The sequence below is a fragment of the Hipposideros armiger genome, unplaced genomic scaffold (genome assembly GCF_001890085.2).
Source record: "Hipposideros armiger isolate ML-2016 unplaced genomic scaffold, ASM189008v1 scaffold_295, whole genome shotgun sequence".
Classification (NCBI taxonomy): domain Eukaryota; kingdom Metazoa; phylum Chordata; class Mammalia; order Chiroptera; family Hipposideridae; genus Hipposideros; species Hipposideros armiger.
Genome location: NW_017731645.1, coordinates 1,720,314 through 1,745,715, shown reverse-complemented (window position 1 = coordinate 1,745,715; position 25,402 = coordinate 1,720,314). Strand labels below are relative to the sequence as shown.

Here is a 25,402-nt window from a genome sequence, read left to right as displayed (position 1 = left end):
GCTTTCCAGGGGTTGTTTGTGAACTGTTGGCTTCCCCACACCCACACGGCTATGCTTTGTTGGAGGTCTTCACCGTGGCTTCCCTCCTCCTCTGAGTGGGGCCGGCTGCCTTCCTGTAGCCTGGGCAGCGGCGCCTGCCTGTGCCACTCAGAGCCCTGGCTCCCAGGCTGGAGATAAAGAACCTGCTTTAAGCATCCAGGGAAGATTGATCTAGAACCACCGACGGAGGAGTGCGATTATGTTGCACTGTAGCCGTGATGACTCCGGCAAGACAGCCACCTAGGTTGGCATAAATAATAACTGTCATGAAGGGGAACATCCTTAGGCCCTTTCGATTTCGGTGCTGACAGGCGTTTCCTGATCATTTAACCCAGCTCGCCTTCTCCCAGCCCCTCCCACCCTCTCTTCCTTCCCGGCCCCTACGGGGCTGGGAGACCCGGGTGCCAGGCGTCTTGTCCCACCCCAGGCTGCCGTGCTCTGGGGTCAGAGCCCTTTAGCCCCCCACACTGGGAGCCCCTTGGTAGGGGAGGCTGGAGAAGTGTTCCCTTCCTAACTTCGTAGTTATTTTATAAAAAGAAATGACAAGTTTGGGGACAGCACAGGCGCTTTTAAAACGCCCTGCGTGGCCTCAGGAAGGCCGTCCCGTTGAGCGTCTGCCCAAGGCTCCTGTGCTGTGTGCCTCCAGGTGGTCACGCAACAAGTGAGGGGAGCCGGAGAACGTGCGTGAGCAGATGGTTTGTTTGAGGGGTGCTGCTGTGCTGGCCCCGTGTGGAGACCTGAGCTGCAGGGCGAGCAGTGGCCTGTGGGTGCCTCCCGCTCCGCGGGTCTCTCGGCCGCTTGGGCCAGAACACTGCATGTTCTGTCTGCACTTAAACCATTGTTTACTTAAACCATTATTGGGGACTTCACATATTATGAAAGTCTAGAAAATTAATAAAATGCAGAAAATCATAAGGAATAAAAAATACCAGTTACCTCATCACCCAGAGGTAACATCCCTGTTAATGTTTTGGCTTTTAGTCGTTTTCTTTGCTCAGTTAGGAGAGCTGGAATCATGTAGCACATACACTTTTATAACCTGCACTTTTTTATTCTAATACTTCATAAAGGATCCCCTGTCTTTCCCATTTCTCACCACCATGAATTTTAATCACTGCATAATAATTCTACACACACACACACACACACACACACAGAACCTATTTAGCCAATCCCTTCTTGAAGTAACTTTACATTGTGTACAATTTCCCCCATTAAAAATAATGCTGTCATCAGCAATCTTGATTATAAGTCATTGGGGCTCTCATGGTGTTTTTCCTCTAAAGATAAATTCCTTTTGGTTTTTAAAAGGTGTCTGTAAGACTTTTAGAAAGTCTTTACACAAATTGCCTCTCCCCAACCTAAAATGAATTGCCTCGAAACCTCAGCTGGAGTTGCACGAGTAGAATCCAGGAGGGTGTAGGCAGGGCAGCACCCCAAGTGTAAAGGAGGCCTTCCACAGGGACGGCAGCCTTTTCTTGGGGTCAGGGAGCCAGTGGGGGGCACAGTGCAAGAGGGTCCAGGCTGGGGGCTCCACTGTGACTCTCATAGCAGCTGTGTTCTGCTGTCACATCTGTCAACACATGGTGGGCGCCGGGGAAGGCCGCGTGCCCTTGGGCGGTGGAGCCCAGGTTTGGGGGTATGCAGCTGCCTCGTGGGAACCGAGCTGGGGGCACGAGGCCAATGACATGTTCCCGCCCATTTTTCCAAGCAAATTTCTGACCTCTTTTTGGTCCTATGAGCAACCTGTTGTCCTTCTAATAAATCAGGGTCAGCTAAGCTTTTCTGTGAATAATTGAGGCTTTTCATGCTCACGGTCTCTGTCACAACTGGTGAGCTCAGCTGGTGCAGGACAGAAGTGGCCACAGATGATATGTAAGCAGGTGGGCACTGTGTTCCAGTTACACTTTATTTACAAACTTGTGGCCGTGGTTGCCTGTTCTGCAGAAGCTAGTCCTCGTAACCGAAGCTGCTAGCGTTGGTTCCTCCCTGACCCTAGTGCCTGATGGTCTCAAGCTCTCGGGAGAGGAGACGAGAGTCAGAACTAGGGGAGGACTGTCCCCTCGCTGCAGGTGGTGGCCACTCCGAAGCTCTCTGCTCACTTCTGACACGCCCACAGCATAGTAAGGCAGGTCTAGACCAGATGGCGTATTACGGCAAGGAGGCTACATTGGTCAAGTGGTTTCAAACCGTGTCATGTGAAAGAACTGGATATATTTAATTTGAAGAAGAGCAAATTTGTACATTTGAAGGGCTGTCCTGTGGAGGAGGGGAGAGCGGACGGGACGTGCGCTCACTGAGCATAACGTGTGCTCAGCATGTGCTGGGTGGCCTGCGATCTCATTTTAGGAGGGGGAAGCTTCGCTGTGTGGAAGGCCAAGTGTCGCCAGGGCAATGATTGGAAGTAAGGGAAGCTTCCAGGAGATAAACTCACTCTCAGTAAAACAGAGCCTGAAAATTTTCAGAACTGTCCCAGCATGAGCTGCCTCCTCAGCCACGAGTGACGTTTCTGTCTGGGCTTGGGTCCGACCCCTGGCTGGGTGGCCTCCCCAGCAATGATGCCCCTTTGGGAGGTTGGTGTGGGCTCCTCCAGCCACAACCCTCTCCTTGGGCATCATTTCGGCCATCTCTTTCCCAGGCTTACAGCTTTGCCTCTTACAAGAGCAGCTGTCGTCAGAGGTGAGAACCCAGCAGTTTTCGGCAGATCTTGTTTTTCTCCAGGGCTCCGCTTCCCAGACCTGGGATGGGAGGATGTGAAAGAACAAACCGTCACCCCTGGGTGGTGGGGTTGGGAGCCCCATCCCCAGCAGAAGACAGGCTATTCTGACACTAAATTGGCCCGCTAGTCTCGTCCTGGCTGGCGGAGTGAGGGAGGGGCCGTGGGCGCTGCGGGCGCTGTGCTGATACCCGGAGACCAAGTGGTCCTCGGATAGCGAGATGGCGTGAAGCAGCAAGTTGCCTGCCCGGCTGTCACAGGGCAGGGAAGATGTGAGAGGAGCCTAAACTAAACCGGAAGCGATTATAAAGGAGAGAGTTCCTTTTAGGAGGAGATCGTGGTGATTCCCCCGTGTGGTCTTGTTGAGTGGGCTGTTTGCATGTGCACGCACTAAAATGACATGGCCAAAAACACGTAAAAATAGCAAAAATAGGAAAATATCAGATTAAACAGATTTGATACAATTCTCATTACAAGAAGAACTCCCAGCACCCTTAGCACCTAAGGGTTTTGACCTTCTAGGAGAGGTGTGGGATGTTCCAGGTGCACGTGGCCCGGAGCCTCTCACCACACTGAACGCAGGTGGGAAATTCGCCTCACTGACTGCTGGGAATGGGGTCCCGGGAGCACCAGCTCCATTGGAGCCTGTCACAGAGCTGAGGCGCAGGCCCCACCCCACACCTGCCAAGTCAGACCTCGAGTGGACCCAGCACTCCGCGTTTCCACCGTCCTCCGGGTGCTGAGGGCTGAACCCCGAGGCAGGACGACACTTGCAGGTGGCCCTCACCTTTCTGTAAGCCCCTGGTCTGGTTCGCTGTGAGGTGATGTGTGGTGGGGGTGCACTGCAGGTGATTTGGCAGACACCGTCTGTAGGGTACCTCTTTGCAGCTCGGAAGGCTGAGCAAGACCTGTCACATGGCAACCCCCATTTTTCAAATGTCGTTGACCCCCAACCCTTTCTGAGTGATACTTATTAAGGGTCAGTGTCACAGCTTTATCAGTAGTTGGGCTTTTACTGTGATGCAGTTTCAAATCGCTCCCCTTTGTTCCGTTTCATTGTATCGGCAGTGGATAGCAGGACACAAACAAGCATGTTGAAATGTAACAAGCTAAAGAGGAGGATAAAAACAATTGTTTCAAAATCACCTCAGCCGACTCCTAAAATCTAGGTGAAAGGGGAACCCCGGTCACAGTTTCTCAGCCGTTTTTTTGTTTTTTTTTTTTTAGTTGAGCCATCCCGCCACCTGTTGGCAGCTCAGCTTGGGCCGGGACTCGAACCGCTGTTGCTCAGAGCTCAAACTCTTGAGCGAGCTCTTAACCAACTGAGCCAATCCCAGCTGTTCTTGACGCTCAGACCCCGCGATAGTCACGGAGCACGTGTGTCCTCCCTCTGCCTCTTCTTTCTGTTCCTGGCAGCCGTGCCGACTGCCGGCCTCCCCCGCAGGCACGCAGGAGGTGTCGGGCACAGGATGTTTGAGAAGGACCCAGAGGTCCTGTTCTGGTGACGATGCTGACAGAGAGCCCCTTAGGCCTGTTCCTTGGGTGGTTCCACCAAGGAGGTGTCTGCAAAGACGGCCGACCCACGCCCCAGTTGCTCTCCTGGAGGGTCCCCTGGGGCAGACGCCCTCCCTGTTGCCAGAAGGGCTAGGCTTATGTGGGAGCGAGTGCCCTCCTGGGGGAGAAGCCAGTCCTCTCACCCACTCAAGCCAAGAGCATGATGTTCTGGCATCCAGATGACCCGGCATCACGTCAGGACAGCCAAACACAAAGAGCCTGTGTGGGTCTGCCCTGTGTCTGGGCTCGGCGGCGGGCGGCAGCCACGGCCTCTGATGGACGGACACAGTCCTCCTCTTTGCTCTGACTCAGCTCTGACACTTTTCTGGTTTCTGTTTCCCTCCCAGGCTGCCTGTTGGATGATGACCTTTGCAGACCATCCGAGACCTGTGTGAACGGTGAGTGTGGGGTAGGGGGTTTACCTTATCCTGCCAACCGTGGCGACCCCAAGGACAGGGTCACCATGGGGGCCAAGGCTGGGGTGAGACTCATGCCGTTTGATATGTGAACACCGCCATGGACGTTATTACAAGGGGAGACAGTGGAAAGTTAGTGGGAGTGGGATGGACTCTACGTGCATGTACGTGTGTCTGCGTCTGTGTCTTATCCCAGTCTTTTTTTTTTTTTTTTAAAGATTTTTTTATTTTTTATTTTTTTTATTGGGGAATTTGGGGGTTGGGAATTTTATTGGGGAATTGGGGGAAGGGGAACAGACAAGTTGCTGTCCTTTTGTTTCTTCAGTCTAGTTGTGGAGGACGTTGCTTTACTGGCCCAAGTTGGCACCATCATTGCGCTCTTCCCGGGTGAGGCAGATCAGTTGCTGGCTTCTGGACTGCTGCTCACTGCGACTGCTGGCCGCTCACGCTGGCTGCCGGCTACACACGGTAGCCCATGGCAACCCACTGCCGCAGGGGCTGCAGCCTACGCCGTCGCCAGTGACTCACAGCAGCCCAGCTCCAGGTTGAGCTGTTGTTCAGCATCTTAGTTGTGGAGGGCAGTGTCACTGGCCCTCATATGTGGGATCCGAACCGGGGCACTCTGGCATTCCAAGCCAGTTCTTAATCAATGCACCACTCGGCCGGCACTTATCCCAGTCTTTTAAGATGATTCATGAGAAGTTTCGTGATGGTGGGTGGTGGAAGCCGGACCCCTGACGATGAGGAAGCGAGAGGCCCATCTAGTGGGCACCTGCCTTCCGCCGCCCCCAGCAGTGAGCCTTCCCTCTTCTGACCTGCCCAGCAGCTGTCCTCACTTCGTCACACCCCTCTCGTTCCTGCTGTCTGTCGGTGGGCTAGCCTTTCAGCCTTTGAACCCCGTTTTCCTCTTAGTAGGCGGAGAGGAAAACGTTTGGTGCTTTGTGTTTTCAGGTGGGGCTCAAAACCCACAAGGTAGGACGGAGGCCTCCCAGTGGCTGGGCTCTGGAAGGGGCGGGGACACACCACACACCTCCTGCCTCCTGCCTCTCAGAAGGGACGGCTGTGCTCAGGGCTGCCTCGTGGAAGATTCATGGGCACAGAAAGTGGAATGGTGGGCGCCGGGCGCCGGGGGCTGGGAGCGGGAAATGTTAACGTCTCCTGGGGACAGAGTTTATTTGGGAAGAAGAGAAAGCTCTGGAGATGAGGGAGGTGATGGCTAAAACAGCAGTGTGAGCGCGCCTAATGCCACTCTACACATTTTAAGAAAAAGGCAAAGAATTTAGTTGGAAGGTGGACAAGGATGTGAATGGCAATTTTGAGAACAGGAAATGAAAATTGCCATATTGTACCAAAGTCCATTTGCCCTCAACAAGAATTAGGGGATATAGCTATAAACCTTGCTGTCCGATTGGCAGAAGTGATGAGATGAGTGACGCCCAGTGCTGGTGAGTACGCAGGGAGGTGGGCACGATGGCCCTGCTGCTGAGTGTGTGAGCGGAACCGTCTTTAGACTGTGACCTGGGGTCTGTGGAATGAAAAGTATGCGATGGTCTATTTGGGGAGTCGCATGTACACAAGCACGGGGGAACAGCAGCATTAACAGCGGCAGAAGCCGTAACGCCGAAGTTCACTGATGCGAGAATGGTTTCACTGGTCGTGGCGGCCCTCTAGCACGGAGCATCGTGCAGCGACTTGAAGGTGAGTTAGTGCCTATTTCCTGGCCGGGGCAATGTCCGCTGTGTGTATGTAGAGCGAGCAAGTTGCAGAGCGGTGGTTACGATGATTCTGTTTTCTGGGAAACCCATAGATGTATACGTGCTCCCCTCCCTGTGTGACCAGGAAGGAGGGTGTAAAAAAGGACACTGGCACCTTTGGGGGCAGTTTGGAGCGGTGTATAGGAGGCATCATTACCTTTTGTTTAACTGTCTCGGCGTTGCCTCGTTTAGTAAAGCCATCGCGTGTTGCCTTTGTAATAGGACTAATCTATAATAATAAAGATGTCAGTTTGCTGAGCCGATTCTGAAGGCAGGCCTGGGTAGAGCCTGCTGCCTCGGCCCCGGGCCGTGTGGGCCAGACTCCCGCCACGCCTGCGGCCCTCACGCGGGGGCAGCCACGGGGGAGTCAGGAGGCCCCTATCCTGGCCGCAGGGGGAGGCTTTGTGGCACCTGAGGTGGGTGGGCAGGTGGATGGATGGTCCCTGGAAGGTGGTCTCCGGGGTGGGGTTAGCACTGAGCAAAACCCTGGGCACAGAGCAGCCGGGAAGTCCAGTGATGGACACGCTCATGGTTCAGGAAGGAAGGGAGGGCGAGCTGGGGCCTGGGGAAGGTCGGCAGCCTGTCCCCCCCAGCATGGCTGCTCCAGCTCCGGTACACAGCCAGCCAGAGCCTGACCGGGCCGCCTGGGCTTGGAGGGGGACTGAGGCCGCATCTGGGAGAGGCCCCTGGGTCGGGTCTCAGGCTGGGGCTGTGTGCGGCCTCATTCTCGTGTGGGCCCTGCTGGGGCTCGGGGCTTGATGTGGATGCCAGTCTGTGGCCGGAACAGGCTCCCGGGCCCCAGCATGTGAAGGAGCTGCTGTCCCCCCCCCAGCTTTCCTGTCTCCCTCCTCCCCTCCTTTTCCTTCCTAAGCTTTGTGGAGGTCTAAAGGAAGAAGCAGGCCAAATCAATATTTTTATTAGAAGTTCTCAGAACACTTCTTTTTTGGGTTTTCATTTTTGTGTTTAGTGATCACAAGCTGGGCCTGTCAACTGCTGGTTGTGACCTGCTGGGGGCACCCAGCCCGCTGTGGCAGATTCGATAAACAAAGCTGTTGTTTTATTGCACTGGAAAAAATAGAACAATAAGGAGCTTTAATTTGACAAGTGGGAGACTGTGACAAAGTACAGTCGGTTTGAAAAAGATTAGGCAGCGGCCATAAAACCTGTGCCACATGAGCCGTGAGCCCTCGGAAAGGCTGGACACTGGGGGCGTTGGGCCTGGGGGCGGCCTGGCCCGGAGGACGTGCGAGGTCAGGGCCCCCGACTCAGGCTGATTGCAGGGAGCGCCACACTGGGTTTCCGTGGGATGGCTTCAAACCATCAGCCTTCCCGCTTTGAGGGGAAGATGCTCCTGTTTTGGTGACAACCAGCCTGTGGGATCTTTTACTTGGCTGTGACGTCCTGCTGGGTTTCTAGGCTCCAAGGAGATGGTCTGCAGCAGCTTTGTCTGGATAAATCATGAGTTCGTGGTGTTGTACCCCTGGGTCAGGATGTTCAGGGGCATGGCCTCGAAGGGTCACTTTGTCAGCAGGGCCCAGAGGCCGCATCTGCGGGTTTTGATCTGCACAGTGAGGCTGTTTTGGGCAATCCCGAAGCAGCTTGTGGGAGATAACATGAGCATTGGTGGGCCCGTCCTTAGCTGGAGGCTGGCACGTTTCTTGTGAAGAGCCTCTTGCTGGTGTGGAAACATGACTAAGGGCCCGTTCATTCATTCTTCTATCCACTCACTCAGCAAGCACTTTCCCACTGAAGGGCCTCGCTGCCATTTGTCTGGGGTCACAGAAGGAAGTCCTTCAAGGAAGCGGGTTCCCCGGCTGTGTCCTCAGCCTTTCAGATCCTAGCTCTCACTGAGCTCTGTCCTCTGCCCTCTCCAGGGAGGAAGGGCTGAGCGGTGGTGTGTCCCTGCCAGGGACAGCTGCACCCCGCCCCTCTCCTCCATGGCCAGCTCTGGGCAGTGAACCTGAGCGCAGGTGATTTCATAAAAAGGGAGAATGTTTATCACTGGAGTATTTGCTGCTTTCCCCTTTTAGGCTGATCATGTGTTGCTTTAAAAATGAATTGTACAAATACTGTATGGACACATGTTCATTAAAAGCAAGCAATTTAGAAATATAGAGAATAAAAAGGGACTGGTCCATCACATCCCTGCACACCACCCAATCTCACCCCGCAGTGACGGCTGCTGGCAGCTGCCATGCGCCCTGCCAGCCTGTGTCCCGTGGACGTAACAGGAGGCGTGCTGGGCGTTTCCTTGTGATATTCGATTCAGGAGAAAGATCGAGCAAGTAGCATGCTAAACGGTCTCACTTCGTATCGTCCTTGGCGATGAGTTGCGGGAACAATCTGTGTGGTCAGAGGCTGCTCTGCGGGCAGGACCACACCCCTCGTCCTCACAGGGGGGCAGTGGGCACCTCACACACAGACACCAAGTCCAGAGATGCGGGATTATGTCACTCGGCATGATCAGGAGACGCGTTCCACTCTAAATTCCAATTAATCAAACCTAAAAGGGAAAGGAAATTAATTACTGAGTTAAACGGTGTGAAGCAAAGTTTAATTTGGCATAGCAACAGGAAGAGAAAGGCAATTTGAGCCTTCACAGTAATGACTTGAGATGAGTTAAAATGGATTCAGCTCCATTTGTGCACGTGCGTGCACACGCGCAGACACACACACATGCACACACGTGCACACATGTGCACACACATGCACACACACGCGCGCACACACATGTGTGTTCAAAAAATGAGCATGGCTGCAGGCACACTGGGCTCCTCCTGTCTCCACAGGCTCCTCCCCGTCAGCTTGTTGGGGTGAAGGAACCTGGGGCGCATCACCAGATCCCCTCAGCCCTACACTCTGTTGCACTCACAGCAGTCGAGCGAGGGAGCTTGTCCACTACAGTAACTCGCGTTCCACTTCTCTCAGCCTCCAGGTGGGGCAGCGTCACAGGTAGATGGGCAGGTGGGCCCATTGGGTCAGGAGTCATCCTCGCAGGAGCCCCCGAGAGGCAGCGACTCGGCCCCAGGTGCGTGGAGATACCCCCTCTTAGCGCGAAGGCCCTGAATTTTCACAGATCCGGGCTGATGATTTCTGTGTCCGGTCTGGCAGTTTTCAGCAGCGGATTGCAAGGCTTTCGTGGGCAGAGGCTGAGGACTCCACCTCTGTCTTCTTGGGGTGTAGGACGTGTTGGCGCCCTGTGCCACAGCAGCGCAACTGACACAACTGGGCTTGGTCCTGTGTGGGGTGGCTCGGTAGCTGGCCGACACTGGAGAACTAGCGTGAGTGTTTTGCTGTGAATGAGCAGTGAGAGGAACATGGATCCCGCGTGCTGCTTGGTGTCTGTGCACCTCCCGCGGGCCAGGCCGGGTTCGTGCAGTGCGGTTTTGTGTCTCCTGGCCCCCACTTCTGCCATCAGGCTCACTGCCTCAGGGTCCTCACCCAGACACGCTGGACCCTGCTGCTGGGCGGGCCCCACCGAGCGCCACCACCGGGCAATGAGAGGCGTGTTCACACCACACATCCTTGGCCGCGGCCCTCACCTCCCTGCACACCTCGGTGCTGTGTGCTTGTTTCCAACCCCTTGTGCAGCCTCAGGGGCCTGCTGACTTCCTTGTGTAGCGGAGGGAGGGGCTTGTCTCGGGGACCCACCCTGAGGACGTCCCCTTGAGTCCTGTTACTTGAGACTCTGGAAAGGTACAGAAATGTAAGGAATAAAACTAAACAAACAAAAAGCAGATGATCCCATAAGCGACTAGGAGAGCACACAGCTGTCTTTCCAACTGGTCCTGTCCTGTGGGTCAGTCCGTTCTTTAGCAAAACGGAATAAATTTTGTGTTGTTTACCCAGTTGTTGAAACAAAACACTCTACTCGTCATTGGTTATAACCTGCGTCCAAATGGAATTCTTCCATTCTGTATTATTTCCTACACATCAGATGCCATTGTGGTCGCAGGAAAGTCCCCGCTCCGTCGGCAGGTGTGGCTGGAATAAATGCTCCTTGGCGACTCTGATGGCCTGGGTAGGGTCTTGTTGCCCTTATTTGTTTCAGGGAACAGAAATACTCCCAAGCAAGTACAAGACCCCGAAGGTGGTGGGATGGGGCGGGAGCCAGCTGTGCCTCCAGCGTCGAGTGCGATCGTCACCTCCATCAATTAAGGAAGGGCCAGCTCGGACCAGTCTCTGGACTAAACCACTGAGTTAGGCGCCTGCTTCTGGCCCAGCCGGGCCGAGGACGGGGGTCCTGTGCTGCAGGCTCCCTCTGTCACAGACCAAAGTGCATCAACAATTCGTGTTTTGTTTCTTCACTCTAAATGGAACCACAAACAAAACTACGAGACCCCAACTTTACATAGTTTTAATCTGTTCATTGCTGTTCATTGTGGAGTAATGTTTTCATTTTCTTAATCTGAAAGCCTGTCATCGATTCATCTGGGGTGTGTGTGTGTGTGTGTGTGTGTGTGCGCGCGCGCACGCGCGCGCGCACGTGCACCTTCGTACACACAGTGGGGTCATGAACTCTGGTGCAAACAGATTGGTTTGGAAGTTGGGAAACGGGGGCTGGCCTGGGCTCTGCTGTTTTCTTGACTGTCTATTCAGACCACTTCTCCATTGAAGGGACCAGGTTTTTTCACCTGTAAAGTGAGGAGCTTCCCTTCATCAGTGGTTCCCACCATGGCTGCCTGTTGGAACTGTACTGGCGTCCAGGGCTGCCTGGCAGAGCTGGGTCAGAAGCTTGGGGTGGCCGGCTTCGGCTTTCTTTCTCTTTGCTCCTTTCTTCTTCGTCGTCTTTTTAAAGCTCCCTGAAGGGACTCTAGTGTGCAGCCAGAATTCAGGACCACTGGGCTGACCATCTCTGAGGAGCCCCCCCAGCCCCCCAAATTCCATGACAGCTGCACTGAAATGCCAGCTTTGCTTTGTGCAGCAAAGCCGAAGGTGTGGGGTGAGATTCAGGTGCCTCATGATTACTTCCATGGTTTGTTAGCAGGGAATCTTTAGCATAAATGATATTTCTCTGTGGACATGCAAATGACGATGTTGCCATTTCAGAAATTGAGATCGTAACGCACAACTGTCTCAGGTAAACAACCCTGGTCTGATTGAGTGGCAGCTCTCCGTGTTTCCTTATCAAGGGTATTAGCCCAAGCACAGGAACACTGTAAACATGCTACAATTTATTGCTAATATTTGGGTGGTGTTTCACAATATATGGGAGATTTCATACGCTTTATTTCACTTGAGCCACAAAATCCTGGCTGCATCCTGGTCCGGCTGCTTGTAAGGCTGTTATTTTGTCAGGAAGAAACAGGATCGGGGCCGGGAATGTGAGCAGTTGGCCGAAACAGAACCCGACCCAACAGCAAGGCCAGATCTGGGGCACTGGGTCTTTGGCAACATGATCGCCCGATTTCTGGAGGCCAGTGACTCCAGCATAAGCCTCTTAAGATCCTGAGGAGATGAATTCTGTGCTATGGGCGTCTTTCCTGTCGCTGCAGATGCGTCACACACCAGGAGGACCACTGGGCGAGGGGGAGGGTACCTGGTTTCAAGGCCTGCAAATGCGTCCCCAGGATAAGCAGTCAGCACACGTGAGCACACGCGTGGCCGTGGGCTCTCCATGCTGTAGATTCGGGTAAGACACCATGGGCTCACGTCCAGCACATTCTCGGCTGCGAATACATGGATACAAATGAACAAAATTACTGTTCCTTAATAAGTTATGTCTCAAAAACAAAATTATTTACTCCTTCAGATATCAAGCTAAGCTATATATTAGAACCATTGTAGTCACAGAGAAACACGTCCATATGTTACTCAGTTTCCATGTTTTGCTTCGATTTCCTACCAGATTTACATGTTTATCTCCCTTCTGTAGTTTCCCCCTAATTAGAGGCACCATCTCCTCCGTAACCCTCGCTGCTTACTCACGTTTATCACATCAGTGATCACAGCTCTGTTGGCAGGACTTGTTGGTGGCCGGTCACAGCGGCATCTGTGTGTAAGCGGAGTGATGTGGGCGTCCTCCTTGTGGCTCTGGGTGTGACCTCCCCATGTGCATCTCTGGATGGGGTCTCTGGCTGACTGCTCTGGGTGCCCGGGGAGGGGTGCAGGGACCGGGTCTGCTGTCTCTGCAGCCCGTGCTTCCCCACCTGCCCTGGGGCCCGCTCCAGGGGTACCTCCTGTTCAGCTCTGTCACCCGGCTTTGCTCTGCCTGCTGGTGTCCAACTGGCACTGGAGTGACTTTTGCAAACTGCTGGCCTCTCCATAGGCACCTTCCGGCTTCGCCTCGGCTGAACAAGGATGCTCAGGGGTACGGCGGGCATGGGGTCTCAGACTGACTGCAAAATTTCCAGTTTTAGAAAATGTGGAAACAGTCTCTTTGCATCACAGAAACACAGTACTCGCTGTTCCTGGTCCATGTATCCCGGCGCTTCCGTTAACGGTGTTCATACATTTAAGTATTACTGTCTTTCCTTCTCCAACCAGAACGCGAGTCCCCGGGGTCCCCTCTCCCACTGTCACCCACCTCCTCGTGGCTTCTCAGCGACACTGACCACCTGACACTGACCACCACACATGGCCCGCCCCCGGCCCTCACCCTCACCCTCTCACCACCTTTCCTTGTCCGTGGCACCTGTCACCAGTCTGGGCGTCACTTACTGCGTGTGTGGCTTATGGTCTGCCTGCTGCCTGGACTGTGAGCTGCAGGGGCAGAGGCTCAGCTGTTGTGTTACCTGATGTTTCCAGGTATCTCCAACAGCACCCCCACAGAGGAGGTACAGAGCACAACGGTTAGCATTTACTCTGTGTTTATGAGACATGTCGCTCTAAACATTCCCTCAAGTAATTAGATCAAAGTCACGCAGTCAGCTGACATGAAGTATAATAAAGAGCAGCAGACCCGGCTGGCCCTCCCCCGGCGGCACCCCCATCAGCACCAGCTGACTGTTCTCATTGAGATCTTGTGGTGATACCTCCATTTAGTCACAGGGCACGCTTCTGCCATGTTTTGTTATGGGTCCTGGTCCCTCTCTGCCCTGCCCCCACTGAGATAGCCACGGCTTCATCATTGCTCCCCCTAAGGCAAGGACGCCCCCTTTCTCTTCTCTCCCACCCATGTTCCAGGCCTTGTCAGCCAAATTTGTATTCCCACTATTGAGAGCATACTCTTTGTTCTGTAACCATGGTTACGGGTTGATCCTAAGCGCTGTTCTGATATTGTGGCTGTGCCAGGTCTTCGTCCAGTTCAAACAGAGCCTCCTGTCTCCACTCACAGCTGCCCTGGGTCACACCGCTTTTGCACGTGTATATTTGGGGGTCCTTTCTTAGGAGGTTTTTGTCTGTGTTTACCAAGTTTCGGGTTGCTTTTCCTGTGTCCTTATCCTCGTCCCCTCCAGGCCTCACTCACACCGTCTATTTACTGAGTCCCCATTTCGAGAGCTTCTTCTGAGAACCTGGACTCCCAGGCCCCCAGCATGGGGCCATGTGGGCCTCCGTCACAGTGGGTTTTGGGCGGGCTCTGGCGTGGTCTGTGAGCGGGAGGCCATTTCAGGGCTGTGGCCACGATGAGGCCGCAAAGAGCTGGGGTAACAAGCTGGGATCCCAGCTTCCTTGTCCTGCACGTGGAGCTGACCACAGGATTCAGGCCGCAGCACCAGGGCGGACCTGCTGACCCGGGTCAGGGAGTGGGACCGGGGGGCAGTTGCTGGCCAGCTGTGCCATAGCCGGGTGTGCTCAAAGGCCAGTCTTGTCCTGGGAAGTGAGGCCAGAACCTCCGTCACTGTGCAGCTCGAAGAGCTGAGCCGAGCGGCAGGCCTGGCAGCCTGGACCTTTACACCTTAAAACCTTTGAAGCCTCACCAGGCTTTGTAGCAAGCTGAGTCCTGCCCAGCCCGTTGGCCATTGCAGGGATGTGGAGGAGAGCTCCAGGAATCCCGGGAAGGACAGCGTCTCTGGTTGGGTTCAGCGGGCGCTAGACAGAAGCGGGCCTGTGAGCGGGGCTGGGAGGGTGGTGCTTCCCCTGGGGACGGAGAGCACAGGCTCGGGGGAAGCAAGTGGCTTAGTGGGAGCATGGGGTGCGTTTTGGCTGCAAGTCCTTCTCGCAAAGTGGAGACGAGGCCTGAAGGGAAAAGGAACTCCACCTGAACATGCATGAAATTCTAGTTTCAAGTCTTCCTGATCTCGAGAGGCTCATGGATGGTGCTTCTTGTCAACAGAACATAAGGGCGGGTCTGGGGACAGGCGACCAGATTAGAATCAGGCTGTGGAGTGTAAGACCGAGCCGCAGAGGCCCTAAGCTGGCACCACCCCAGCTGCAGATGGAGGATGGCGCCTGCCTCCTGGGCTTGGTGATCGCGAATGAAATACCCTGTGAAGGAAGCACCTCTCCAGGGCCCGGCAATGTGGGCTCCTTGTTCCGCCTCAGGAGTGGATTTGCACTCAGCACTCCAGGGAATCGCTTTTCCCCGAAAGTTCACTCACCTTTTCTCAGGGGCTGACAGAGGGCAACGGGCCAGAGTTAGGGGCAGCTAGAAGATAGTGGAATTTTATCTTCAAACAAATGAAAGAAAATAATGACCAACCTAATATTCTATGCCCAGAGAAAGAATCTTTCTAAAAGGAAATGGGAATAATGACATTTTCAGGCCATCGGAAAACTGAGAGAAGCCATTGCCAGCCACCCTGGATGGACAAACACTACAGGGAGTGTTTCAGGCAGAAAGCCTGTGACCCTCTGTGGGGACAGCGAGCGGGCGTGAGGCGCAGAGGCAGAAGGAGGGTCCACGGGGAGGCCCCGCTCCTCCAGGAGAGACGCGAGGGTAGTGGGGTTAATGGAAAGATGGTGTTTCTGGGTGGGAAGGTTTGCGATTGTGAAGAAACCAGCTCCTTCTGAGCTAACCTTTATGTTTAAGGGATCACACAAAACATCAACAAAACATCTTTGACATTAAGCATACTAGTTTTTAAAGTTCATGTCAAGAGATAAATATGAGGATAAGCAGGAAAGTTGTGAACCAGAGAAGTGGTGTGGGGGCGAGGCCTGACCGTCCCAGGCTACGGAGCTTTCTGGCGATGGAATGTTTAAACCCGAGTGGATGTGATCATGAATAGACAGACAGATTGAAGGAAAAGAATAGAAAGTCTAGAAATAGACCCAAATGCATATGGGTATTTAGTATATGATAATGATGACATTTTAAATCAGTGGGGAAAAATGTATTATTCAGTAATGATTTGGGGACAACTGGCCAGACATTTGGAAAATATATAGCTGGATCGCTCCCAAACTCCTTACCCCAAAATAAAATCCAGATGGCTCAAAGACTTAAAAGTATAATGGATTTTATAAGCACTGGAAGGAAACTTGTGGAAATTTTTAATAATTTTGAGAGGGAATTAATGTTTTTAAGTAAGATAGAAAACCCAATATCTAAGAAAATGTAAAATGCACATGGTTTTAACTCACCAGGCCCACTTCTATGAAATTACATGATGAATATGCTTAAGCATATGTATAAAGAATCAAATGTAAAATGGTTCTTTGAAACATTGGAATAGAAAAAAAAAAGAACTTCCTAAATATTCTTCAAATTTTATGGTTCATCCTTGAGATGGAACTGTGCTGACATAGAAACATCTGAAGACATTTTGAATGAAAAAGACAGATGCAGATCAACTAGGGCCCATATTAGACAAAAATGAAATTGGACCTAATTTCCTTCAGAAGAAGCAGCTCCTATGTGCTCCATGTGAAAGGGGCCAAACTATGAAGATTTTTAGATGAGAATACAGCTTTTTTATGACCTCAAAGTAGACAAAAGATTTTGAAACAGGACATAAAAAGCTTTAACCATAAAGGAAAAGATTGATAATTTCACCTATGTTAGAATCAAGAACATTTTAAAAAAAAGACACTAAAAAAGTTAGAAGACAGGTCACAGAATGGGAGGAGATAGTTTTACACATATAACCAACAAAGGTCTCAGTCAAAATATATAAAGTATCCCAACAAATCACTGAGAAGACAAGCAAGAAAAAATTGGCAAAACATTTGAACAGAAACTTCTAAGAAATCCAAAGACTGAGAAATATATAATATGGTGTTCAGCCAAATTATTAAATCTCAGATATGCAATTGAAAGAAATATAGTGAAATATAATGGATCACCAAGATGCAAAGCTCTCTACTACCAAAATGATGGAAGTGCAGAGAAGAGATTTTAACACCCGGCTTTTTCCCTGTTGCATGTGCCGACTCCTTGGGTCGTGTGGCTAAAGGCTAATCAGAAAGGCATGGAAGGGCAGGGCAGAGCTTGTGACAGTCTCATGATACTGAAGAGATAAAACGGGTTCAAGAACTTCTAAGAAGGAGGAGCTGCAGCACATACCCCAGGTCTGAACTGAGAGCTGATGAGATACATCCTAGCTGTGCAGGTAAATGCAAGGGACAGTGACCCTTATGACAGTGACAAGGGTCAGGCCTAATTGAATTCAGTGATCGGCCTCCAATCTGGCTGCCTCACTGAAGTTGAAGGTAAAAAGATAAAATTACCCAGAGCCTCTGCAGTTCATACATGCATGAATGACTGTCTAAGACCAAGACACAAACATAGATAATAGAAGTCTGTCCACAGACAGCTACTGTACTTATCACACTTAAATTTTAAAATAACTGTGATTAATATGTCCAAGAAAATGGGTAGCAAGATGGAAAATGTTACCAGGGAAATGGACTCTGAGTCGCACTGAATTTAGGAAGTTAGTGACGGGTATAACAAAAGATGGGACGTGGCAGAAGAGAGCATCAGTGAGCTGGGAGTATAATAGGTCAGCAGGAAATAACCAGGCAGAGTAACAGAGCAAGGCTGATAGAAAGCACAGACAGGAGTATTCGAGGCGGAGGGAATGCATTGGAAAGGTCTTGTAAGTGGAGCCCCAGAACGGGAGAGAAAATGGTGCAGAAACAGTGTTTGAGGAGATAATGTCTGAGATTTCTTTTCAAAAAAAGAAAGATACCAAACCTTGGACTGAAGTCATTCAGAATATTTCTATGACGTAAGGAATTGAGGTGGACATCAATAATGGAAAGATAACTAGAAAATCTCTAAATGTTTGGAAATTAAGTACTGCTCTCCAAAATACCCCATATCAAAGAAGAATCTCAACATAATTAGAAAATATGCTGAACTGAATGATAATGAAAATACAACATTATGAAATTTGTGGGATACAGCGAAAGCTATGGTTGGAAGGAAAATGTGATCTTAAATGCTTTATTAGAAAAGAAGAAAAGTTGAAAATAAGTAATTCAACTACCCATTTAAAGAATTTAGGAAAAGAACTGGAAATTGAACTCAAAGAAATAGGAGAAAGGAAGTAATAAAGAGCAAGAAACACTGTAGCAGAAATCAAATGTACAGCAGAGAGAATGAGCAAAGACAATCTTTGGTTCTTTACAAACATTTTAATATAAATTTCTGGCAAAACTGATCAAGAATAAAAGACCAAACCACCAATCCCAGGAATAAAAAGTGGCGTCACTGTAGGTCCCACAGACGTCACTAAGCCAGTGAAGGACTAGTATGAACAAGTGTTGCCTCTAAGCTCATATAACGTGGCAAACCCAGGTATACATGTTCTTCCCTTAGAAGTCAGCACCGTCACCTGTAGGGGCAGGTCCCCAACAGAAACGCAACTTAGATATACAAACACCTGCACAGGAGTGCTCCTAGTGGTGTGGCTTGTCACAGCCCCAAACGGGACATAACTTACGTGTCCATCACAGAGGAACATATACGTGTGGCAAGTTCATACAGTGAAATCCTACACGGGAAAGAGCCACTGTGGTTCCACGACCCACGTAGGCAGAGAGCTGCATAGGGAGCTGACAGAGGGCACATCCGCACGGGGTGACTCCACTTGGCTGAAGTCAAGCTGGGGGCGCCAGCCTGAGGGTGACTGAGCCGGGCCCGGGTGCTCCTGGGCTGGCTCCATGTCGGAGGGGTGTGCTCATCCTGTAAGATTCATCAGGCCAGGCACTGCTCACGTGTACTTTTTGGAACACGTGTGACGTTTTAATAACACATTTATAAAAATGTTCTTTCTGTGGCTGTGGTTTGTTTTCCTAATGCTTTAAACATATTCTAAGGGCCTTAAAATATATCATCAGAGATAAGCCTCACAGAAAACCTTTGCAGGGGCTCCAGGCATGACATGACCTCCAGACGCCTCTGCCCGAGCCACGCTGTAACTACGGGCTGCAGGAGCAGTGCGTGTCCACGGGCAGCTCCAGGGGTGGGTGCTGCCAGAGCTCCTTGCCTGAATTCCATGGCGGCCGACAAGAGTCAGTGCTTTCCTACCTCTGGGGTGGCCACGCACAGCTGCCTCTCACCTGCTGCTGGGGCCTCTGAGGCCACATGTGGGGCGCTGTGTGTGCACAGGGCACTCCTGGGCCAAGTGTGCGTCTCTGCTCGTGAACCCCACTCGGCGTTGTAGGGCGGCAGAGCCAAGTGGGGGGGTCCGCCGTGCTCCCTTCCAGCCCCAAGACCCTCAGCTCCTTTTCGTCGTGGTGTCGTCTTCCCTGTCTGTAAAGTGCAAATAAGAGGGAGCTGTGAGGACCGCGTGAAATAATACAAACTGCTGAGCACAGAGGACATAATGCTTATTAGCTCTCCTTATGGTTAAATGCCAGCTTGGCCCTAATTCTTTGGTCTTAGTCCTGTGAGGCCGTGCTCCTCCGCTTCCTCAGCTCCAGGAGGAGGGAGCCACACAGGCCCGTCTCCAGGGTCCCTGAAGCTTCACTCTGTAAGGCTGACGTCCTGCTCAAGCTCTTCCCGTGGCATGTTAAAAAGCTGCAGTATGGGGGGGTAGTTGCGTTTTCAGGCGCCCTCGCCTCAGCTTCTCTCTGCCCCCCGCCCCGTGGTTCCCATCCAGGAAGCTGCCGTGGCCCCTCCTCACCCGTTGTCTGTGGAGCAGAGTCGGAACCGGCGTGCCCCGCCGGTGCTTCCTTCAGCTCCGCCACACGGATGAGATTCGGATGCATGGGAACTCCGCTTGTTCCGGCTGGTGACGGGAGTGGGCTTCTCACCGGGCCGGACGCAGCGGCCACTGCAGCCTGTTTGCCACCACAGGCCTTCGCTCAGTGCTGCCTGTCACGGTGTTTCCAGTGGCGTTTGTGCTTCACGAAGGGGGAGTACAGGCCTTTCTTCTGAGCCCTCATCTCTGCCCTCCTTTCCTTCCGTGGAGACGTGCCTGAGACTGTGTGCATGTGCGGTGGTGAGAGCGGGCCGCTGCAGTCTGTGATTCGGGAAGTCAGACGGTGTTTGGGAGCTGCCGCTCACGGGATTTGCTGCTACCTCTCGTTGCGCAGGCCTCCCCAGATGCAGGAACCCAAAGACCCCCAGCCTTCGCCCTTCCTCAGCTGGGAGTCCCCAGGATGTGAATTATCGTCTGCATTTTTATGCTGTAGACTTTTCTCGGCTGCACTTGAATTTTGTTATAGTTCAGCTCCGTCACAGCTTTCGGCCTCTGAGGCAAGATACAGGGAGCTTGTGAGATGGATGATTCTGGCGAAGCTGCATTTTAATGACACTTTTCTGCAGGTATTCTCTGACTCGTGGGCTTTGTTGAAGTATTTCTGTGGTGACCCTTCATTGGTTGCCAATGACCGAACTGCCTGTTTAAGAGCAACTTGGTCTCCAGCCACAGATCTGATACAAGGAAGGAGGGCCAAAGTGGCTTAGGGTTCAGACCAACTTTTCTCTTTACCCCAAATCTTAGGGCGAATAGGAATTATTTCCCCCACAAGTATTGATGAATATGTGGCATAAATGTTTGATCACTACTTTTGTTATTTTATTTTATTTTTTAAAAGATTTTATTGGGGAATTGGGGGAGGGGAACAGTGTTGGGGAATTGGGGATGGGGACCAGCCAAGTTGTTGTTCTTCAATCTTCATTGTGGAGGGCGCCAGTCGCTATCTGGCTGCCTGTCAGCAGCTCGTAGCCTCTAAGCTGAAGGTGCTGTGTTCAATCTTAGTTGCGGGTGGGCGTAGCCACCATCCCATGTGGGAGTCGAACCAGCAGCCTTGTTGTTAAAAGCGCATGCTGTATCCACTGAGCCATCTGGGCGGCAGCTCAGCTCAAGGTGCCGAGTTCAGTCTTAGTTGTGGGTGGGCCTAGCCCACCATCGAACAGGCAATCTTGTTGTTACACCAGCTGAGCCATCCTGCCACCTGTTGGCAGCTCAGCGACAGCTCAGCTCAGGCGCAGCGTCACTGGCCCATGTGGGAATCGAACTGGCAGCCCTATTGCTCAGAGCTCGCACTCTTAAGCCAACTCTTAACCAACTGAGCCACTCGGCCGGCCCTTGATCACTACTTTTAAATGTAAGAAATTTAAATTTCAGTATATCCCATTTATATCAACCAGAACATATGGCTTTCAAAGCAGCAGAGAACATACTGGGGAGAAAACCAGCAATTTACTCCATTATTCAGCTCCATTTTTTCTTTTGCTTTCATGGAAACCGTAAGATTGTTTTTGTGTTTCAGATCAAACATGTTTCTGAGCAAAGAGTACATTACACAGCTGTCCTAAACGCCACTCCTTATCGCTGTTCACATTTAATCCAAGCCATCTGTTACGTTTTTTTCTTTCCATTTATTTTTGAGGCACCTCCCAGGGAAGCTGCTCCTTGACACCTCACACTTGGACAAACTACAGAGAGGAAAACATCAGAAACTTGAGATACCATTTTGTCCGTGCATTTTGCATAAATAATGAAAAGTAATACTCCACTTAGGGTTCAAACCCAGGGCTTACTACCCCAATTTAAAAATAAATTTTAGGACTCCAAAAAACAAAACAAATCTTAGATTCGTATTTCTTACTGTGGTGGGTCTCAGTAATATGCAGCAGGTTGTTTTCCTTGTAAGTATGATTCTGTTGGCATTTTTATCTGAAGGCTTGAGATTACATGACAGCGTGTAGCGTGTCACTAACTGGTAATGATAGCAACTAACGTGTCACTAACCGGTAATGATAGCAACTAATGTGTCACTAACCAGTAAATGGGACAACAGGTCTTTTTATTCTGAAGCCTGAAAGGAGAGACCTGAGCCACACAGGCTTACGGAGGTATGAGGATGAACTGGAACTCAGATACTTAATTCTGTCATCAGGTGATGTTGGCAGAAGTGCCTGAGGTCGCGTTCTGAAAGGTTCACCGACTTTGGAAGTTACAGGAAGACAGCAGGTGGCGTTTCTCTGGGTGGCTGTGTCGGAACCTGGGGTGCTTCATTCCTGAGGGCTGCAGTCCCCGTGGTCTGTCACTGTGACTCGGCCGTGCTGCGGACGGAAGGAAGCGGAGGAAACTGACCCAGACGGTCACACCATCCATGGCCGAGAAAGGTGCCATCACATGGGGACGCTAGAGCAGGAGGTGGGGGCCAGTGGTCGAGGGTTTATTTTCCTAGAAGCCCATGTGGATTGGAGAGATTGTTTTCAGGAGTCACATCTGTGACAGCCCCGTCTTTGGGAAGGAACAAGAGCTCAGGAGTACTGCCTGCACATGTGAATGCCTGGGCGCTAACACATGTGAAGCCTCCCTCCTGGAAGTGCCTCCTTAGCGAAAAGCGCCTGCAACGCACACCTGCCTCCGCCGGAGAGGGCGGGGCGTGTGCTGACTCCCCGACCCAGCCCTGGGCCCCACCCCCAAAGACAAACCCCGATTTATGTTGTGAAGGGGCCCCCCGCGGGAGCTGGAGGTGAGCTGCTCACCTCCAGGGTGCACTGTGCCGGGGCTGCTTCTCCTGCTGGTGACCCTTTCCCAGGGTGGCCCCCCCACCTGCACGACCTTGGGGTGGCCATTCTGAGCCCCAGGTCAGGCCTTCTGTCCTGAGAGGAGCCCCGTTCTGCCTGTGGGAAGAAAGCAGCTGTTTCAGGGAGAGAATGCTTTCTCTGTACTGTGCTCATTTCCCGACGTGCTTGGACACAAATGTGGCAGAAACCCACAGGTTTGGAGGCGTTAGGGGTGCACTCAGGGCCACGCCACTTACCAGGGCATTGGCCTTTCAGCACATGACTGTGGAATAAATCACAGAGGCAGTAAAAGTCCGATACCGGTAGCTCTTCTGTCTCAGCACCAGTGTTGAAAGGGCCTCTCAGGAGCGGTCCTGAAACAGCACCGCCTGATCTGGGTTGAACATGTAAAATAATGAACTGCTAAGCTTCTGAGCACATTAAAGCAGCATTGCAGCCTCAGGAACCTCTTGGTGGTGAATATTGGCAAAGGAACGTCATACGGGCTTGTTAATTGGACTGTTTACCCCGCGCACTCACGGCAGATACATCATTTTCATTGCGGGCAGCCGTACATGCTGACCGGCCTCCTGGCACGAAGCGGAAGAGGAAGGTTTGTGCAAATCGGCACCATCCTCTGGGACATGGTCGGGGAGGAAGAGCTGACGCTCATCTGAGAGTCCAGTCAGCAGTGTTTTTGTGAAGCTGTGCATTTCTGAGTCCTAAGGGTCCCCAATGTGTTTGCTGTTCCTCAGTCTATGATTAGTGATTATAGCAGCGGAGGGATCCTGGCTCGTCACAGTGTGTGTCCTGTTTGCAAAACAGCCGTTCCTAAAATGGGGCCTTCTTGGCCCAAAGTGCTGTATGTTAAACATGTTTTTGTATTGGGCTTGTGCTGTCCTCTCAGCCACATTTCAGAAAGGTGGGTGGGCACGTGCTCTCATGGCTGGCCAGTCGCAAGAACCACGTTGCCCGGGACACAGCCCTTTAGGCTGGGCAGTCTGTCCCTTGGCAGCGCTGTGGGTGCCTAAATGAACAAGACACTGCGCTGGGTGCTAAGAGGACCAGCGTCAGTCGCAGAAGCCAGCGCCAGGTGGTCCTCACGCTGCACTCCCACGTCACTGAGCTGGAAGTCACAGGAGGTGGCTGCAGGGCGTGTGACCCCCAGGGCAGGCGCCATACAACCAACCACTGGGGACAATTTCGGTGGATCCATGACCGTTAACATTTTTGGTAAAACATTAGAAACCCTTACTGCTGGCTCTAAATGCACAGGGAAGTGGACAGTAACACTAGTATTGATTTGGTTTCCTGTAGCTTCAACCATTCAAAACGTTGAGCGTTCCAGCGTCTCCAGTCAGGTGTGCACGGCGCTCGCCTCCTCGTGTTGTGGCTCCTGAGAGGAGTGAGCGTCTTTCCGTGACGAGGTGAATGGTCACCCAGCTTTCTAGGTTTCGATCAGCTGCTTCTTTGCACGTTCAGTGTCATGAAGTAGCTCCATGTCCTGTGAGGAGAACGTTTCCGCCGGCATCTCCTCCTTTCCTCCTTTTTCTCACACCCACGTCCCTTGTGTATGCGGAGGAGGTGTCCTCAGTGAGCTCCTGTGGCCCCTCCCCCGTCAGCTGTGTCTCCTGCAGCCACTCGCTCAAGGCAGGCCTCCCTCCAGCACCAGCACTGTTCCTTTCTTCGCTGCACCTTTGTCTGTTGGGGTCAGTTCTCTGTGAAACTTCACGTGGTTTATCACCGGGAGACAAAGAGTCAGCATGCTTTGCTCTCTGTGCGTGGACAGAATGAAGGATGTGCGGACCCATCACTGACAGACTGGAGCAAGTGCCGTGACTGGTCACCTGCCATGGTGCACATGTGTCACCCACAGAGGTGAATGGACTGAGGCCTGATTATCACAGTTAATGCACTTGGGCCTGACCTGTGTGCCCTGTCGCTGGGGCCTGGGGACTGTGTCTGCCCCTGAGAGCAGTGTAGCGAGGGCTGCCCGTGTCATCACCTTGCAGACAGCAGTGGCCCAAGCCCCGCTGACTCCTGAGTGCACTGGAGTGCAGGGCCCTGGGCCCCGGGACAGCTCCAGACCTCGTGTGCACGTGTCAGCTAGCTCAGGTGACAGACGTGAAGGAGTCACCTCCACGAAACCACCAGCAGAGTCAGCCGTGGGGGAGGAGAAATCCAGGTAGTTGTCACCAGGACATCACTGAGATGGAAATGGCAGGGTGGCCGGCCCAGGACGTGGAAAACCACAGATCTTACAGCTGCGGCGTCCTTAGTGGACCACCCACCCCACCCCTTGAAGGTCAGATAGAGGCAATTCTAGAAACTGCCCTACAGTCACCTCTTGGTGACTAAATCTAGGCAGAAACCACCCTGATGTGTTTAATTTTCCTTAAGAAACAGTCTCATTATCGTGCAGCGAAGGCTCCTCGTGGAGGGGTCTCCTCACAGTGGTGATGAGTCACTGTCAGGGGAGTCGGCAGGAATGACTCTGGGCGCGAGCTGGCATGCAGGCTGTGTCCAGGGACCCGGGGCAGGGCTCCGAGTCCTCGCTGCCCACACACTCGCCTGGGAGCTGCAGTTAAGTGCACGCCGAGCCCCGGACTGGCCATGTTGGCGCCTCCCTCCCCGGCGGCAGGGCCCGAGCACCTGGATTCTGAAGGTCCAGCCGCTCTGGGTGCGGCCGGGCCAAGGACCTGGGGCTTGGTGGAGTGATGTGCCGGGGGCTCTGTCTGTCTGTCTCTTGTCCCCGGGGTCCCAGCTACTGGCCTGTGCACTTGAGCAGCTGCACAGTGGTGACTGGAGAGGAACAATGAACTTGGAAAGGTGATGCGAAAGGTGCGGCGGCCGTACGGCAGTGTGATGGGTCAGGGAAGTAAGCTGAGCTCCGGCTCCTGTGACACGGAACCCACCAGGCGCCGCCTGCTGGCAGTGCCTTCTGCGCCCCTTACATGTGGGTGACTCAGAACGGTTCCTTCCTACCAGTTGGACATGTGACAGTGTGAGGATTTGGGAGGGTGGAGACTGCAGGCCCGGCTGCCCCGTTGCACGGCTCTGGGTGTCAGCGGGGCCTCCTGGAACCAGCCCCCGGCATGGGCGGCAGGGTGGCGGTGCAGGGCAC

The 25,402-nt window shown here is 52.5% G+C and overlaps 1 protein-coding gene and 1 long non-coding RNA gene across 4 annotated transcripts in view; one reads left to right on the top strand and one right to left on the bottom strand.

The window, feature by feature from the left end:
• Window positions 1–4,654: 4,654 nt before the first annotated feature.
• PTPRN2 (protein tyrosine phosphatase receptor type N2) overlaps window positions 4,655–25,402 on the top strand; it is a 363,220-nt gene continuing 342,472 nt past the window's right edge. For all 3 annotated transcript variants that reach the window (XM_019659095.1, XM_019659096.1, XM_019659094.1), the window contains exon 1: window positions 4,655–4,707. The gene's annotated coding sequence lies outside the window, so the exon portion shown is untranslated. The remainder of the gene's footprint in view (window positions 4,708–25,402) is intronic.
• Window positions 8,809–12,496, bottom strand: LOC109391508 (uncharacterized). Its single transcript, XR_002125849.1, has 3 exons — window positions 12,408–12,496; window positions 12,019–12,148; window positions 8,809–8,982 (listed from the first exon to the last, which is right to left on the bottom strand). It is a non-coding gene; the product is annotated as an uncharacterized LOC109391508 (long non-coding RNA).